The sequence below is a fragment of the Neoarius graeffei genome, chromosome 21 (genome assembly GCF_027579695.1).
Source record: "Neoarius graeffei isolate fNeoGra1 chromosome 21, fNeoGra1.pri, whole genome shotgun sequence".
In the NCBI taxonomy this organism is placed as follows: domain Eukaryota; kingdom Metazoa; phylum Chordata; class Actinopteri; order Siluriformes; family Ariidae; genus Neoarius; species Neoarius graeffei.
The window spans coordinates 20,067,013-20,084,557 of NC_083589.1; the positions used below are offsets into that span (position 1 = coordinate 20,067,013).

At 45.0% G+C, this 17,545-nt stretch overlaps 1 long non-coding RNA gene and 1 pseudogene across 10 annotated transcripts in view; both read left to right on the forward strand.

The window, feature by feature from the left end:
* Positions 1 to 13,147, forward strand: part of LOC132869564 (uncharacterized) — a 59,409-nt gene extending 46,262 nt beyond the window's left edge. For 2 of the 10 annotated variants that reach the window (XR_009650986.1, XR_009650993.1), the window contains exons 7-9: positions 79 to 200; positions 8,778 to 8,993; positions 9,060 to 13,147. This is a non-coding gene — a long non-coding RNA (uncharacterized LOC132869564). Of the gene's footprint in view, positions 1 to 78; positions 222 to 8,777; positions 8,994 to 9,059 lie in introns of all 10 variants that reach the window. The other 8 variants (XR_009650994.1, XR_009650992.1, XR_009650991.1 and 5 more) reach the window with 8 other exon arrangements.
* On the forward strand, positions 1,662 to 5,013 carry LOC132869629 (GRIP and coiled-coil domain-containing protein 1-like; annotated as a pseudogene).
* Positions 13,148 to 17,545: the final 4,398 nt, after the last annotated feature.

A 17,545-nucleotide genomic window follows, 5' to 3' on the forward strand; every position in this document is an offset into this window, starting at 1 on the left:
ATTGTAACTATCTCTACTTGATACTGTTTTTTTCAGTTGAATATGAAATCTTGATATGTTCTCAACTTTATCTTTCAGAGACGGTGTCCTGGCTACACACAGTGGTGCCACTGAAGCAGAGGTGTGTTCGTGCATCAGTTCCCACCTCAAATATGCACCAGACAGGCGAGGAGGTGGAGGCCGAAAGCCATGATTGACATGTAAAGAACAGAATAAAAATAGTTCAGTAGAAAAAATAGATTTGTTTTATTTACCCATAAGTATATAGATGCTCTGTCAGTGTTTTTTAATTTCAAGCTAAAGATGAATCACACTTGTTGGAGCCATATTTGAGTGATGACTTGCTTTGAGTTGCTGGCAACCTGTAAAAGATTTAGTTATTGTAAAACTTACCTGTTTATATGCCTACCTCTTTTTTTATATACTTGCCTCTTATGTATACTTACCTGGACCTAAACACTCTGTCTGGCCCAATGCACCTGTGATGTGGGTGGTACTGTGAAACCCCTCCCTCCGACGCACATTGGTGTGAATCACAGATTTAATTGGTACACTCACAGGTGCCTCGCAGACAGTGTGAGTAGGACAGTTTTCAACTGCATAGTGTACCCTCTTAGTTTATACTTTTTTTTTTTTTTTTTTTTTTTTAACTGTTTATTGGATTCATTGAAAGTCAACCAGACTGTGGAAAGTAAATGGAACATCTCGTTTTATTTCACTCTCCATGTGCTCACTTTGGAATGCACGTCTAAACCCCACACTCTGCCTTGTGTGGTCAAGGAAATGTTTGGTATAAAAATGGCCACAATATTGGTCAAAAACTACTCCGAAGATTGACGCAGGAACAAAGGATTACAAACCTGGAAGATACCGTTGTGGATTATACGGAAGCAAGGACAGGAGAAAGTTTGCTGCGTGAGCCGACCGTTTAAGGACACAGCACAATGAAGAGACTTCACCTGGCATTGTGAGTAATGAATGAACTTTTGGAAATTACTTTGACGGACACAAAAGCAGCAGAACTTTATTCTTTGATCCTCTATCATTTGTTAAACGGACAGTTAATTAAGTTAAAATGACTGACACGGAAGCCCAGAGTGCTGCAAAAGCGGAGGAACTTTTAAAATCTCTCTGTGCAACGCAAAGAAGAAAATTAGGAACATGTACAAGGAAAAGCAATGAAATTAAAGCCTTGCTTATTGAAAATGGAGATGTGGAAAAAGTAGAGCTGCTTATGAAAGACTTTGTAGCATACTTAAATGACTTTAAAGATGTGCAGGATCTTCTTGCGAAGATGAAAGGGAGACTGATTACGTGGAGTGGTACGAGCCCTGAATGATGAACTTTGAATATTTTATGAAGGATGTGGACACTTGGAAAATGCAACAGCACAAGCTGCAAGAGCTCGTTGACCACAAAGACAGTGTTTCCATTGTTTCCTGGGTCTCGACTAAATCATCTTCCTCCTCTTCTGTTAGTCACTGCAGCTGAGAAGGCTGTGCTGGAGGCATGCTCCAAAGCTCTGCCTGCATTGCATGCACTGAAGATGGAAGAAACTGCTTTAAAATAAAAAAAGGAACAACTAGAACTTGAGACAAAGCTGGATGCTGCTGACACCAAGTTAAGTGTTGTGTGAGGATTCTGAACACCAGGGAAACGTAATGAATGAATATTACAATCAGAATGTGCCCCACACAAACGAACACACTCTCACTGATGCATCTGCCATTGAATATGCTCCCGTTATCACAGTGCCCAGGACGCCATTGCAAAAGGCGGTGAAACACATCAGCAAAGGTGAGCAATTACCAACTACTTCATCTAGCCCCCATGGTAACTCTAGTCATAATGTCTCAGATCTCAGTGCTGCAATGTTACAAACACAAAAGCTCACGGAATTAATGTTACAGCAGCAAAATCTCATTATTGCCACAGGGAGAAGTGCCAGTGTTTAATGGAGATCCACTGTCTTATCAGTCATTTGTACACGCATTCAAGTATCTCACTGAAGACAAAACAAGCAATTGCCAGGATCGGCTTTATTTTTTTAGAGCAGTTTACATCAGGGCAGGCCAAAGATCTAGTGCATAGCTGCATGCACATGAACCCTCGCCAAGGCTACACTGAGGCTAAACAGCTGCTCGAACAACACTTTGGCAATAAAATGAAAATGGCTAATGCCTACATTGAAAAGGCCTTGAATTGGACACCCATTAAGCCTGATGACGGAAAATCATTAGTCATATGTTCTATACCTGAGAGAATGCCTTAACGCCATGAATGACCTGGAGCACATGGATGAATTAAATGTTGCATCCAACTTGAAATTGCTGTCAAAAGTTCCATACAAACTGCGTGAAAGATGGCACACTAGTGTATGAATCTGAACAGAAAAGGACTCGCATTAAATTGACAACTTGTGGAATTTCTGGAGACCCAGGCCAACATCTTGCTGCATCCCATATTTGGGGATATCAAAGATCCTGTCCCAGTCAAAAGCGTAATATCAAAATCAAGACTGACCAGTTCAAAGACTCCCAAGAAGAGCTTTGCAACCACTATGGCATCAACTGTGGGCCAAAAATAGACAGCTACCTACCTTGCCAACATGCAGTTTCTGTGATGATGCCCATTCAGTCACTTGCTGCATCAAGTTTGCATTGGAGCCTCATGTTGTGAAAGTAGAACATCTGAAAAACGGTCACTGCTTTGGCTGTCTTAGAAGGGGTCACATGAGCAAAACCTGTCAAAGACTAGAATGCCAAACCTGTAAAGCAGGGGTGTCCAAACTGATCCATAAAGGGCCGTGTGGCTGCAGGTTTTCATTCCAGCCATGCAGCAGCACACCTGACTTGGCTCATTCAATCAACTGAACTGTCTTCACACAGTCAAATACTTGCAGCCACACCCACCCTTGATTAAAGGGTGGGTGTGTCAGTTGATTGAGTAAGCCAAATGAGGTGTGCTGCTGCATGGCTGGAATGAAAACCTGCAGCCACACGGCCCTTTATGGATCAGTTTGGACACCCCTGATGTAAAGGACACCCCACACTGCTGCACATTGACCATGCCGACCACAAGCAGCAGCAGCAGCCTTCAGCAAAGCCCACCAACTCAAACACCCCTGTGGAAAGCACTTGGGTGTCAGTGAATTGTGCAGCAACCGGGGCCAGTAACAGCTGTGCTATGGCCATTGTACCAGTTCAGATCAAGGCGGCAAATGGAAGTAAGACCCGTTTCAAAGATGTCGTTCAGGCCTATAAGAGCTTACTGAAGGAGGCATTGGAAGCTAGCTTGAAAGTGGTGACTGTCTGCGCAGTGCCCAGCACCCACTGAGCGTGCTGAAGACCATGGCTCACTTCACAGTGAAGACAGCCTGGATGCTGCTGAATCCGGTGTTGAAAGCATCATGACTAGCAGCAGCACTGCAGCAGATGATCAGGTCAGTCATAGAGAAGGTAACACGATGCTTCTGCAGTCAAAGAGCAAACTGGATAATGGCATCATATCTAGCAGCACTGCAACTGGAACAAACTGCAGAATCAGATTGCTGAGTGAACCAACTAAAGTCCCAGCTATCTACGTTGACCACCTCTTTGGCCACAGTTACACAGGAAAAGTCTCACATGGAAGCTTCATTCCAAGCAGATAAGCGCAAGATGAAGCAGGAGTTTGAGAGAAAATAGGAGCATAAGCAGCACCAGTCTGAACTCCAGGTTGTACAGGAACAGCTTGCAAAGAGCAGAGCACGTGTGATTATGCAGCAACATCAGTATGATCAAGAACATGACCATTGCCACATGCTTTGTGAACTCAAACTCTTGCAGGAGGAGAGGAGCCTTAGGAAGGATGCTGAACTTAAGTCGGAGGATGCCAGGAAAACCTTTGCAGAAACCATGCAGGAAAAAGACCAGGGGATAGATTATGAAGAGTGGCTGAAGCAGGTTACTCAGGAGTGTGAAACATTGAGAATGAGCCTGCAGGATCTGGAGGTTGCAAGAAACAAGCCTGAGCAGCAGGTGGTGGAACTGCAGCAAGAAATTGCTGATCTGAAGGCACACTTTAACCAACAACTTCAACAAGAGATTCAAAAGGTTGCTCAGGCAGAAGCCTGCTTGCAGGAGCAGGCACAGCTAGAGGAACAGCGAGTTGCAAGTCTAGAGGAGTGGGTTTCTGAGCTGTCAGGGCTGTTGGGTGCCTGTGAGAAGGCCAGGCAGAAGGACCAGCAGAATGGTCAGAGGCTACGTGAGCAAATCCTCCAGCTGGATGCAGAAAACAAGGCCCTAGCTCTTGCAGCTAGCACTACCAGGACCACCTCATCTGACCTTGGCATTGATTAAATGAACCTGGATGTGAACACACTGAAGGACAAGCTGGAGAAGGTGAAGAAGCTGCTGCAGCTGGTTGCACAGAAATCTCCAGAACAAAATTTGGAAATTGAGAAAATACTGGAGGAAGCAGGAGGCTAGGACATGGAGAAGGCTTCAGTACAGCATCAGCAAGAGCTGCAGCAGCTAAAGGAGGAGTTTGAACACTACAAAGTGCGAGCACAGGTGGTCCTAAAGAACAAGAATGGCAAAAATGCTGCTCAGACCAAGGAGCTTGAGGGAGCTCGGGATCAGCTGGCTGAACTGCAAGAAAAGTAAATCAACCTGCGTGTCCAGTCAGACAAAGCCAAAGTGATGCACAAACAGCTGATTAAGGAGCACCAACAAGCACTGGCAGCCCTTCATCAGGCTCATAAGCACAACCTAGAGAAGATGGAGGCTCAGCACAGAGAGAACTTCTTGCATCTTGAAGAGCTGCACAAGCAGAGGGTGTGCACCATGGCGTTACTCGAAGAGAAGGACCTCGAGCTGGAAAAACTACGAGCTGAAAGCATTCAGGGACAGATTATAAGTGATGGTGTAGCAGAGAGATGTTGATTTTGAAAATGGCAGCTCTGTGCATGAAGATTCTGAGATGATTGCTCACACTCTGAAGCTATCCATGTCTGGCCCAATGCACCTGTGACGTGGGTGGTACTGTGAAACCCCTCCCTCTGACATGCATTGGTGGTGTGAATCACAGATTTAATTGGTACACTCACAGGTGCCTCGCAGACAGTGTCTCAGACAGTTTTCGACCGCATAGTGTACCCTCTTAGTTTATACTTTTTTTAATAAACCTTGTTTGTTGGATTCATTGAAAGTAAACCAGACTGTGGAAAATAAATGGAACATCTCGTTTTATTTCACTCTCCGTGTGTGCTCTCTTTGGAATGCACGTCTAAACAACCCCACGCTCTGCCTCGTGTGGTCAAGGAGATGTTTGGTAAAAAAAATGGCCACAACACTGCTTGAACAAGACAGAAGCCATAGTCACATGTTACAGATGCAAAGGTTCAGAACATGCTGAACATGTTCACATTCTCCCAGCATTTGGTGTGATTTGAGGATATAAAATTTAACTGCCTTAATGTTGGTATTATGTTATAACATTGCCACAACATTGAGGCTTGTTGAAAATCAACCTCCATCCAACCAGATTTAGATGTCATGGTACAACTAACAAACAACGTTGACACAACTAGCAAACAATGTTGGCACATCACAACATTGTCACATCAATACAATGTAGTTACAACATTGTAAAACAACATAGGCACAACATCATTACAATGTTGTAACCTTGCCACAACTAACAAACCTATAGGCTCTCCCAACCTCATGCCGAATTAAACGGACTTGGACTTTTATGCGTATACTTCTCTATTGGACGGTGTCTGTTTTATTGTTATCCCCCTGCCATGCTAATGGATTGAATATTTTTATGGACTTTTTGTGCACTTTTTTTTTTTTTTAAATAAACTTGTTAAACTGCCTTCCATTCTCCAATGGTGGATTTCTCTCTTGCGCTGGTACAAACGTCGCCCTTTGTGTGACATTAGAAAAGTGGCATAGTCAGCAGGATACCAGCTCCACTGTTGGAAAATGGAAACAGCACAGACAAGTGTAAACCAACAAATACAGGGCAGCAGTAATACAGCTATTATAGCTCAGTTTATGCCATGGTTTATGGGGGCAGTTTGGGTCCCAAAATTTGATGGGGATAAAACAAAGTTTGAAGAATGGAGGGGGTCAGGTGGAGGCCATGCTGAGGGCCCAAGGACTGAATCCACTACAGCAGGCAGACTTCTTGTTGGGTGCTTTAGAAGGGGAGGTCAAGCGGGAGCTGCAGCTTGTGGAACCTGGAAATAAGAACACTGGAGAGAAAGTATTAGACATGCATTGCAAAAACTGTATTTTAAACCAGTTATTAAGGCACAACTAAGGGCACTTTTTTTTTTTTTTTTTTTTTAAATTGTAGACAACAGAAGAAAACAAATGCTTTTATATTAAGGCTACAAGAATTGTTTTAAGATGGTGAGATGTTGGTGGCACTGAAGAGGGTGATGACCTCTTACTTGACCAGTTGATGGTAGGCTTGCGTACTGGACCTGTTAAACAAGAGTTGAGCAGACAGATGCGGTGGAATGTACGTATGACGTTTGCTGCTGCTTGTAAAGAAGCATGGGCCTTGAAGCATGAGATGCAGGAGGGAGAAGATGGTGTCCTTTCTCAGAGGATCACAGCATCAACCCCCCCCCCCCCCCCCCCAGATACTATAGCTGACCTTGAGCTACTAAAGAGCCAAATATGGGTAGAACTACAGCAGGGACTGATGGGAGAAATGAAGGAGCAAATGAAAGTCCTTTCAGCTAGCCTAATGGAAGAAGTAAAGGCCCATTTTACCAGCAGAGAATTATCAGTGCCTCATGCACAGCCCCCAGACCATCATGGGGCGCCAGTGGCCCAGATGTGACAATGACAGGCTGTAGCACCCGCTTATCAGTGGGATGCGCAGGGCCGTCTCATCTGTCGGAATTGCGGTGAAGCTGGGCATGTACAACGCCGGTGCCCTTGAAGACCATCTGGGCGGCAGGATTTTTAAGTTCCCTTACAGCTGTGGGGAAAGTTACCCAGCATAAAGAGCCCATAGGACAACATCGGTTTGCCTTGATGGGTGGGTGCCTTGTTAGTGTAAACATGAATGGAAAATCAATACCTTTTGTGCTTGATACTGGTTTGCAGGTTACTTTAAGCCAACGCTCGTTTAAGAAGTATCTTGAAGGCAGCTGCTTGACCAACATTGATGAGGCCCCTTGGCTGACCCTTTGTGCAGCCAATAGTTTGAAGATCCCTTATGTGGGCTATGTGTTAGTCAACTGTAGGGTAGGAAATGTACAGGTTTTTGGCAAGGGTGTGATTGTCAATGACTACTGTTCTGGGACCAGACAAGGGCATACTTGGCATGAACATTAAACCTGTCTGTTCTTGCTCAGGGGAATCACCCAGGCCTGACTGCTTTTAAGACCACTGTGAAAAATGACGAGAGGTGGTAGTGGAATTTTTCATAGAAACGCCAGAGACACGTTTTCCCGACACTCAGACACCTCCCAACATGCATACACACACATATATATATATATATATATATATATATATATATATATATATATATATATATATATATATATATATATATATATATATATATATAAAAACGGCTGATGCGCACTTGTTGGTGTCTCTTCCACATATTGGAATTTGCTTTTTAGCGTGAGATCACACATGCAATAGACATGCATTCCTCAGCTTAATGGTTATTTACCAGCATCGCGAGTAGTGTAGGTGCCCGTTGTCTCGCGTCATGTTCCACTCGCCACACAATAGTTTTACCACACACATTTTCATTCACCATTGCACCTGGTGTAACAACAATCCGGGCCGGGAGGGGGGGAAACCAGAGCCCTTCCAGAACCAATGTTTTAACCACTGTTCCGGTGCAGTGGCGGGAACTTGGTTGAAATGGTGACGTAATGTTTTGTTTGTAATTATTGTTGTGTAGCTTTATATATGTATTGAATTTTTAATGTGGTGTATGGGTTTTTTTTTTGTTTTTTCCCCCCTTCCTTATATGTCTGGGGTATATGGTGGTATTGGGTAGGTTTAACTAAATGGGATTTATTATTGTTGTTGTTGTTGTTGTTATTATTATATATATATATATATATATATATATATATATATATATATATATATATATATATATATATATATATATATATATATATATATTTTTATTTTTTTTTTTTAAACTGAGTGTTTAATGTAATGGGATGCTTCTATTGGTTGCTGATTGTCCAATCAGCATGTTACTCTTGATTGTGAACCCTTTACAATGAGCACTCCTGCCCCTTTTAGAGAGAGGCGCAGGAGGACACGCTTGCTGTGAGGCTGTGTAACAGAAGTAGGTGCAGAGAAGTGCATATTGAGTTGTTTCAGAGTGTTTTATTGTAGTTATTTGTGTTGCCTGATTGAGGCCGGTTTTGTTTTGCGTTTCTTCTCAGTTTTTATTTTTGTATTCACTGTTTGTACTGTAAATAAACTCGCACCCATTTTTACGTTATACTTTAAGTAGCCTTAGTTTTTCTTCCTCTTGTGGCCAATCCTGGTGTGAGGTGGGGGTGGAGAAGCCCTCGTTGTCACAACCACCATGCCACTGATTGAGGGTCAAGTGTGGGCCCAAACATTCATAGTGTCACAGAATTACTAGTAAACCCCCATGTCCCTTCTTTCAGGGTATAGCAAAGCTGCCACGACAGACACAGGTCGTCATCCCATCCCAGTCAGAGATGATTGTGTGGACACGGGTATCTGACCATGCTTCTAATCAGCTTCGTAATGTGATTGTAGAACTCCTGTCCAACAGTGGCCAAGAATGGTGTGTGGCTCGCATTGTGACCACGCTGCAGGATGGACGAGTGCCTTGTCTATGCAATCTCAACCCTTATCCTGTGGAGGTTCCTCAGTGGCAGCTACTGGCAGAAGTGACAAATGACCGCGACTGACATCCAGGGGGAACGAGAGCTCGTCATCCACAGCATGGCGACAGATGTCATGGAGGTCGAGGTGAGGCAAGTGGGAGCCATAGGAGAAAATTATGCCATTGTTCCACATCTTGTATTGTCTTTGCAGGGAGATGGGCTGATTCCTGCCCAGCAGGGGGAGATGACCAATCTGTTGTAGAAGTGGGTGAAGGTGTTTTCCAGTCATGATGAAGACTTCGGCTGTACTGGTGTTGTAAGGCATCAAATACCGACTGGGTCAGCGCCCCTGAGCCGGGAGAGATACCGACCAGTGCTGCCTAGTCTCTATACAGAGCTGAGATCCCTATTGCAGAACATGCTGGACAATGGTGTGGTGAGCAAGAGTGCAAGCCCTTGGGCTGCTCCAATTGTCCTTGTTAAGAAAAAAGATGGGAGCTGGTGCTTCTGTGTAGACTATAGGAAGTTAAATGCCCTCATGCATAAAGATGCTTATCCATTGCCACGCATTGAGGAATCGTTGACTGGACTTAAAGCTGCTGAGTGGTACTCCACATTAGACTTGGTGAGTGGCTACTGGCAAGTAGAGATGCATCTTCTAGATGGAGAAAAGACTGCCTTCACAACTCCCTGTGGCCTATGAGTTCAACCGCATGCCATTTGGATTATGTAACGTTCCGGCTACTTTCCAAAGATTAATGCAGCGTTGCCTAGGAAACTTCACAAATGATTCATTGCTTATTTACCTTGATGTGGTAGTGTTTTTCTCCTGATTTTAGTAGCCACTTGTATCACTTGGAAGAGGTATTTCAACATCTCCATTATCATGGGTTGAAATTACAGCTTAAAAAGTGCAGTCTGTTCCAGTGTCAGGTAACCTACCTTGGCCATGTCATCAGTGAGCAGGGTGTAGCCACCGACCCAGCTAAGACGGCAACAGTAAAGGATTGGCCAGTCCCCCAGACTGTGAAGCAGGTAAAATCCTTTCTTGGCTTCGCTGGCTATTATCGCCGGTTTATACCTGCTTTTTCGAAAATAGCAGCACCCTGAATGCAGTGACTCGTGGTACTGCCACCCACATAAAGGCTGCCTTCATTGATTGGTCACCAGAATGCCAGCAGGCTTTTGAACACTTAAAGGAAGCCTTGCTTAGTGTGCCGGTCCTGGCTTATGCAGACTTCTCCCAACCATTTAGACTGTATACAGATGCCAGTTTGGAAGGTTTAGGGGCAGTATTGGCCCAAGTACAGGGGGGTCAAGAAAGGGTAATTGCATATGCCAGTCGAAGTCTGCAACCAACAGAGCGAAATGACCAAAATTAGTTCCTTTAAGTTAGTTATTAGCCCTGAAATGGGCAGTGACTGAAAAGTTTAAAGATTACCTGTATGGTGCTGAGTTCACGGTGTTCACAGATAACCCATTGGTGCACCTGGACACTGCTCGTCTGGGCGCAGTAGAGCAGCACTGGGTGTCACAGCTAGTGAACTTTAAGTACACAAATATAGACCAGGGACCCAGAACAGGAATGCAGATGCCTTGTCCAGGCTGCTAAACCCACAGGAACTGACGCTGGCTCAGACAGACCATGTAGTGGTGGAGAATGAGACCTGAGCAGAACGGCAGGCTCAAAATCCAGAGCTGAACCAAATGTGCCAGTGGAAGGAACAGCAAGTACCACCAGCTGAGGTGAGTGACCCTTTGCCTCCATATGTGAAGAGCTGTGCCGAGAATGGGACCAAATTTTGTTGCAAGATGGTGTTTTGGGGAGGCTGCATAGAGAGGTGGGGTCTGGATTGGAGATTTTCCAAGTCATCATCCCTGAGCAGGTTACTAAAGAGGTGTGGGAGACTTGCCATCAGAGTATGGGACATCCCAGTGGTGAGCAGATCCTGGCAACCCTGTGCCAGCGCTGCTACTGGCCGAGGATGGTGCAGGATGTGGAGTGGACAGCAACCTGCCCTCAATGTGTCCTGGCGAAGGCCGGCCCAGAGGTAAAGGCACCTCTGGTGTCTATTTTTACTACTTATCCATTTGAGGTCATTGGGGTCGACTACCTTTCTTTGGGGTGGCCTGAGGATAGATTTTAGTAATGACAGACCTATTTTTCCAAATACGCTCTTGCAGTGCCTACTGGAGATCAGTCTGCCAACACGACTGCCCAAGCCTTGTATGGCTACCTGATTCAGATATTTGGCTGCCCGGAAAGAATCCTGACTGACCGGGGGGCAACATTTGAGTCCTCTATGATGAGGGAGCTTTGTCAGCTTTACGGATGTCAGAAGAGCCACACTACAGCCTATCACCCACAGGGGAATGGTGCATGTGAGATTTAACCAGACCCTCTTGGGGTTGTTGAATTCCCTGACTGAGGTCGAACAAACTCGGTGGTCGAATCAGCTGCCTGCTCTGGTCCAGGCATACAACACCACCCATAGTACCACTGGGATGACCCCCCCACTATGTGGTCTTTGAGAGACATGTTAGGTTACCTGTTGACTGGGCAACCGGCCTGAAGCCTGTGGCAGGGTCTCGTACCTTGTCAGGATGGGTGAAGAGGCATCAGGAGGCCCTCAGCTATGCTTACCAGATGGTGCAGACTCGAATTCAACACAGACAGGACCTGGACCAGGCAAGGTACAACAAGCGAGCCAAGTTAGCACCTTTGTTCCCAGGAGAGCAGGTGCTGATTCGTAACTTTCGTAGAAGGGTCAGAGACAAGTTGAACTTGAAGTGGGCACCAGAGCCATTTGTGGTGGTTAGACAGTTGCGAGAGGGTCATCTAGTCTATGTATTTTGGCCAGAAGGTAAAGAACAACCAACTCGCATAGTACATCGTAATAACCTTTGACCTTGTCCCTTGAATGTGTTGCAGAATAACCAGGTGCCAGATGAACCTAGGCCGGCGATGATTGACTGATTGTCTGAACAATCAAATGCCTTGCCCCCTCCAACTTGGTGGCTACCGAGATTGTCAGTAGGTGCCAACCAACAGCCAGTTACGAATTTAGTGGGGCCAGCTCCGGCTCATCCATCTGACCCTTCAGTAGTATCCAAGGCCTTGCCTGGTGAGTTAGATCAGCCCAGTGTACATCGTTCCCAGCAAGCTAATCTGGGAGTATTCCCAGCTAGGTACTGTTCGGAGTAAGTGGTTGGGACGATCTCCATTAAAGGGGGGGGGAAATGTTAAAAGTAGAACTTCTTGCTGTGGTGTTTTGTGATTCATTGACCCAAATGGTGTGCTGTTTCCTCGTGTGTGTGTGTGTGTGTGTGTGTGTGTGTGTGTGTGTGTGTGTGTGTGTGTTTTTTAATTTGTTTCTTTGGGTTTATGATATACACTGTGTGCAGTGAATTTTGCTGTGTTTTCTGATTAACATTATTTGCTGTGGGTTTGTGTGATTGCATAGCAACCAGCTGATTATTACAGCTAGCTGACTATCCCCTCGGCCTAGCGTTTGCTGTGCGTGAGACTGCTTGATTGATGGACAGGTGTGTACCACAGATTGTGACTGTGTAGGAGGAAGCAGACACAATAAAAAAGGACACATGCAGGCAGGAGGAGGGAAGACAAAGGGCTGGAGCAGGGTGCTTCGTCGTGAGAACCTGGACCCAGAGTCTTGATTCAACGCATACTAAAGCTAAGTAAAGGAAAGTCCACCTGCTGATACTGGGTTGAGTGTTGCGTTATTTGTGCCTGCGATGTATTTTTATTTTTTAATTTTTTTATTTTTTCCTCCTTCCCCTCCTTCTAGCGCGTTGGCTGTATGCAGTGAGCCTGTGAAAGACGATTCAACAGAGCCTGGCGTGAAGCTTGGTCTGGTAAGCTGAAGTTGCTCGGCCTGTTTAGGAGGAGCAAGCCTACGGAAGCGAGATGACAGTGGACGAATGCGGAGTATGACTCAACGCTCACGAAAGATAAGTAAAGGAAAGTTGATTAGTCTGCGTGTGTTTGTATAATATAATATCCAGTGGGGTGTAGCCCTGACAGTCTTTCATTGTTTGCCCATAGTGTTTTGGAGTGATTGGAGCTCACCTGCAATAACAAGACAACTAGGCTGTCCCAACCTCATGCTGAATTAAACAGACTTGGACTTTTATGCGTAGGCTTTTCTATTGGACGGTGTCTGTATCTTATTGTTATCCCCCTGCCATGCTAACGGATTGAATATTTTTTTTTTTATGGACTACTTTTGTGCACGTTTTTGTGCATTTTGTGTAACTTAAATAAACTTGTTAAACTGCCTTCCGTTCTCCAATGGTGGATTTCTTTTATGCTGGTATGAACCTCACCCTTTGTGTGACAGTAACACTGTAATATATTCTGTTGAAGTATCAGCAACCAGCCGAGCGAAATAAAACAATTCAACCATACGAAGGTTACATTACATGACATTTTTATCCAGAGCGACATACAATAAGACACCGTCTTGCTGAGAAGCAGGTTATGTGACTCTGAGATCTTACTTTAGTATCTCCAGTTTACAGTGGGGATCCTCCAGTACAGCAGAGAGAAACTTCACTCCTGCGTCTCCTACATTATAGGACAGATTCAGTTCTCTCAGGTGTGAGTGGTTTGATTCCAGATGAAGTCAGAGCAGCACAGCCTTCATCTGAGACACCCCACTCCCACAACCTGTAGAGACACAATGACACCCTTCATCAACAGATTTATCTTGAGTTGCTTCTTGTTAAACAGTGCGTCATGTTGGACTGTCTGCACTATACTAATCACTATACCAATCAGAAGGTATGAAGTACCTCTATGACTTGATGGACATACTCAGAAGGGATTTGATCAGCTGCTGCTGGTCAGGAGGTGATCCAGATGAGAGCAGAGGGAAGCAGATTCCCTTTGATCAGGTTTATCAGCGGCACGTGCACTGATGCTGATTCAGTTACATCACACACTCGCACTGTGTTCTGAAAATCTAGAGGAAAACGATATTCATCCAATCCATCAAAAATGAATAGAACCTTTTTCAAACTGCCCTGGTGAAAAATAAATGTGCCAAGTGTACTAAAATTTAGCATACTTTTGTGTACTTGAAGCCACACTAATCATCAATATACTTGGTGTGTTTATGATTAGTTAACTTGAGGCATGCTATTTTGGAACAAATAATTTTGTACTAAATATATTGTAATCAAGTTGCACTTTTCTACAATTTAAAGTGTATTTTTAGTGTACTTTTATGTGCTAAAGTGGAACAACTTAAAGTATATTTCATATACTTTAAGTATATAACTTTTATATGTACTAATATGCTTAATTGGTACTTTGTATTATAAGTACCTTAAAAATTAGTACACTTTAGAAATTACACAACTTTCACTTAAAGTATATTTTAGTGTAATATAGTATAATTTTAGTGTCAAGTGTTGGTGTGAAAGCGTGATATATTTACAAAAAGTACAATTTGTGTAGTACATTTTCAATATACTATTGAAAATATGAATATACTTTAAATACAATAAAGTGGTGTGTGGGTGGGTTTTTTTTTTTTTTTTTTTTTTTTTTTTTTGCCAGGGTGGACAGTGGACATGCCCATTTTCTTTTGTTTCCTTAAAACGGACATGAAGGAGCTCCAGCAGACTCCGTTTTTGGTCCTTCATCAAATTCAGCTCTCTTAAAGGAAGTGGAAATATGAGGTGGACATCCTGATTTGCTTTCCCTTCAGCCCAGTCCAGAATGAACTTCTGCACAGAAACTGTTTTTCCAATACCAGCTACTCCCTTTGTCAGCACAGTTCTGATGGGTTTGTCTTGCTCAGATAAGGGCTTAAAGATGTCATTACATTTAAGTGTTTCCTCTGTTTTTTCTCCTGGATGCTGCCTCAATCTCTCACCTCATGTTTGCTATTGACCTCTCCACTGTCTCCCTCTGTGATGTAGATCTCATTCAGAAGTGTTGGGGTTTCCCAGGTTTGTTATCCCTCCATTTACACATTGAAATTTTTTTTTTTATCATATTTAATTTGAACTTTTTCTGAAATTCATTTACAGCAGCAGATTCTGGTTCATGCCTCTAAGATGAAGTATGAAGATGTGGTGATGCATTGGGTCCAGACTTTAAGATCACATTTCTGAATGGTTATTATGCCATCACTGTTTGTCTTATTCTACTGTGTCTTATATAAACACTCACTCTGTAGTTAATAAGAGCAGAGAGGTTAATAATACCAGCATGTTAGTGCCACAGTCATGTTATTGATTTTGAGCTTACCTTGAATCTCTGATATTCTTTTCTATTCTGTCTCCTGCTTTCTGTACAACACTGTGAACAAAAATGTCGCTGTTAAAGACAACAACTTTCACTGCTATAGTAGAGTCTAAATTTTAGCCTTAATTTTGTTTCAAGAATTGAGTGCATTAACATTTTTGAGCTCCTGTTACACAGTGATCTCCAACCATGTGTGTTCAAGCCAAAATATACAGAAGAACTGCACCAGTGAGAAAAGCAACAGGAAAGAAGCAGAGTGCAACTGAACAGATTTTAACCCGATGAGAGAAACATGTTAGCACAGCAATTGAGCTACATGGTTATATTCCTTCTAAGAAATGGACTGATGTTAGCTAAAATGTTCTGTGTATAATTATAGATTAGTGCTATAAGACAGGGAGTGCTATTCAGCTAAACTCGTCTTCATCCGCTTATCTGGGGCCGGGTCGCGGAGGCAGCAGTCTGAGCATGGAAGCCCAAACTTCCCTTTCCCCAGACACCTTGGCCAGCTCCTCGGGAAGAACACCAAGGCGTTCCCAGGCCAGCCGAGAGACACAGTCTCTCCAGCATGTCCTGGGTCTTCCCTGGGGCCTCCTCCTGGGGGGACATGCCTGGAACACCTCCCCAGGGAGGCATCCGAAAGGGATCCCCGAGCCACCTCAGCTGATTCCGCTCAATGTGGAGGAGCAGCGGCTCTACTCCAAGCTCCTCCCGAGTGACTGTGCTTCTCACCCTATCTATAAGGGAGCGCCCAGCCACCCTGTGAAGGAAACTCATTTCAGCCGCTTGTATCCGCGATCTTGTTCTTTCTGTCATTACCCAAAGCTCATGACCATAGGTGAGAGTCGGAACGTAGATCGACCAGTAAATCGAGAGCTTCACCTTTTGGCTCAGCTGCTTCATCACGACAGACCGGTAAAGTGACCACTGCGGAGGCTGCACCGATCTACCTGTCGATCTTGCGCTCTCCTTCCCTCACTCGTGAACAAGATCCTGAGATGCTTGAACTCCTCCACTTGAGGCAGGACTTCTCCACCAACCTGGAGAGGGCAAGCCACCCTTTTCCAGACGAGAACCTTGGACTTGGAGGTGCTGATTCTCATTCCAGCCACTTCACACTCAACTGCAAACTGCCCCAGTGCATGCTGAAGGTCCTGGTTTGAAAAAGCCAACAGGACCACATCTGCAAAAAGCAGAGATGAAATCCTGTGGTTCCCAAACAGGATTCCTTCCGGCCCCTGGCTGCACCTAGAAATTCTGTCCATAAAAATTATGAACAGAACTGGTGACAAAGGGCAGCCCTGCCGGAGTCCAACATGCACTGGGAACAGGTCTGACTTACTGCCGGCAATGCGAACCAGACTCCTGCTCCATTCATACAGGGACCGGACAGCCCTTACCAAAGAGCCCTGAACCCCATACTCCTGCAGCACCCCTCACAGAATACCATGAGGGACACGGTCGAATGCCTTTTCCAGATCCACAAAGCACATGTGGACTGGTTGGGCAAACTCCCATGAACCCTCGAGCACCCTATGAAGGGTCTAGAGCTGGTCCAGTGTTCCATGACCAGGATGAAAACCGCATTGTTCCTCCTGAATCCGAGATTCGACTATTGGCCGAATTCTCCTCTCCAGTACCCTGGAGTAAACCTTCCCTCGGAGGCTGAGAAATGTGATTTCCCCTATAATTGGAGCACAATCTCCAGTCCCCTTTCTTAAAAAGAGGGACTACCACCCCAGTCTGCCACTCCAGAGGCACTGTCCCTGACCGCCACATGATGTTGCAGAGGCGTGTCGGCCAAGACAGCCTCACACCATCCAGAGACTTGAGATACTCAGGGCGGATCTCCTCCACCCCCGGTGCCTTGCCATCGAGGAGCTTGCAAACCACCTCAGTGACTTCGGCTTGGGTAATGGACGAGTCCACCTCTGAGTCATCAGCCTCCACTTCCTCAATGGAAGACATGACGGTGGGATTGAGGAGATCCTCGAAGTATTCCTTCCACCGACCAACAATGTCCCAAGTCGAGGTCAACAGCTCCCCACCCACACTGTAAACAGTGTTGGCAGAGTACTGCTTTCCCCCTCCTGAGGCGCCAGCCGGTTTGCCAGAATTTCTTTGAGGCTGACCGATAGTCCTCCTCCATGGCCTCACCGAACTCCTCCCAGTTCCGAGTTTTTGCCCCTGCAACTGCCCGAGCTGCAGCACGCCTGGCCTGCCAATACCAGTCAGCTGCCTCAGGAGTCCCGGAGGCCAACATGGCCCGATAAGACTCCTTCAGCTTGACGGCATCCCTTACTTCTGGTGTCCACCAGAACACCTTCTGGAAGTTCAGGGATTGCCACCACAACAGGCACTGGAGACCTTGCGGCCACAGCTCCGAACAGCCGCATCTACAATGGAGGTAGAGAACATGG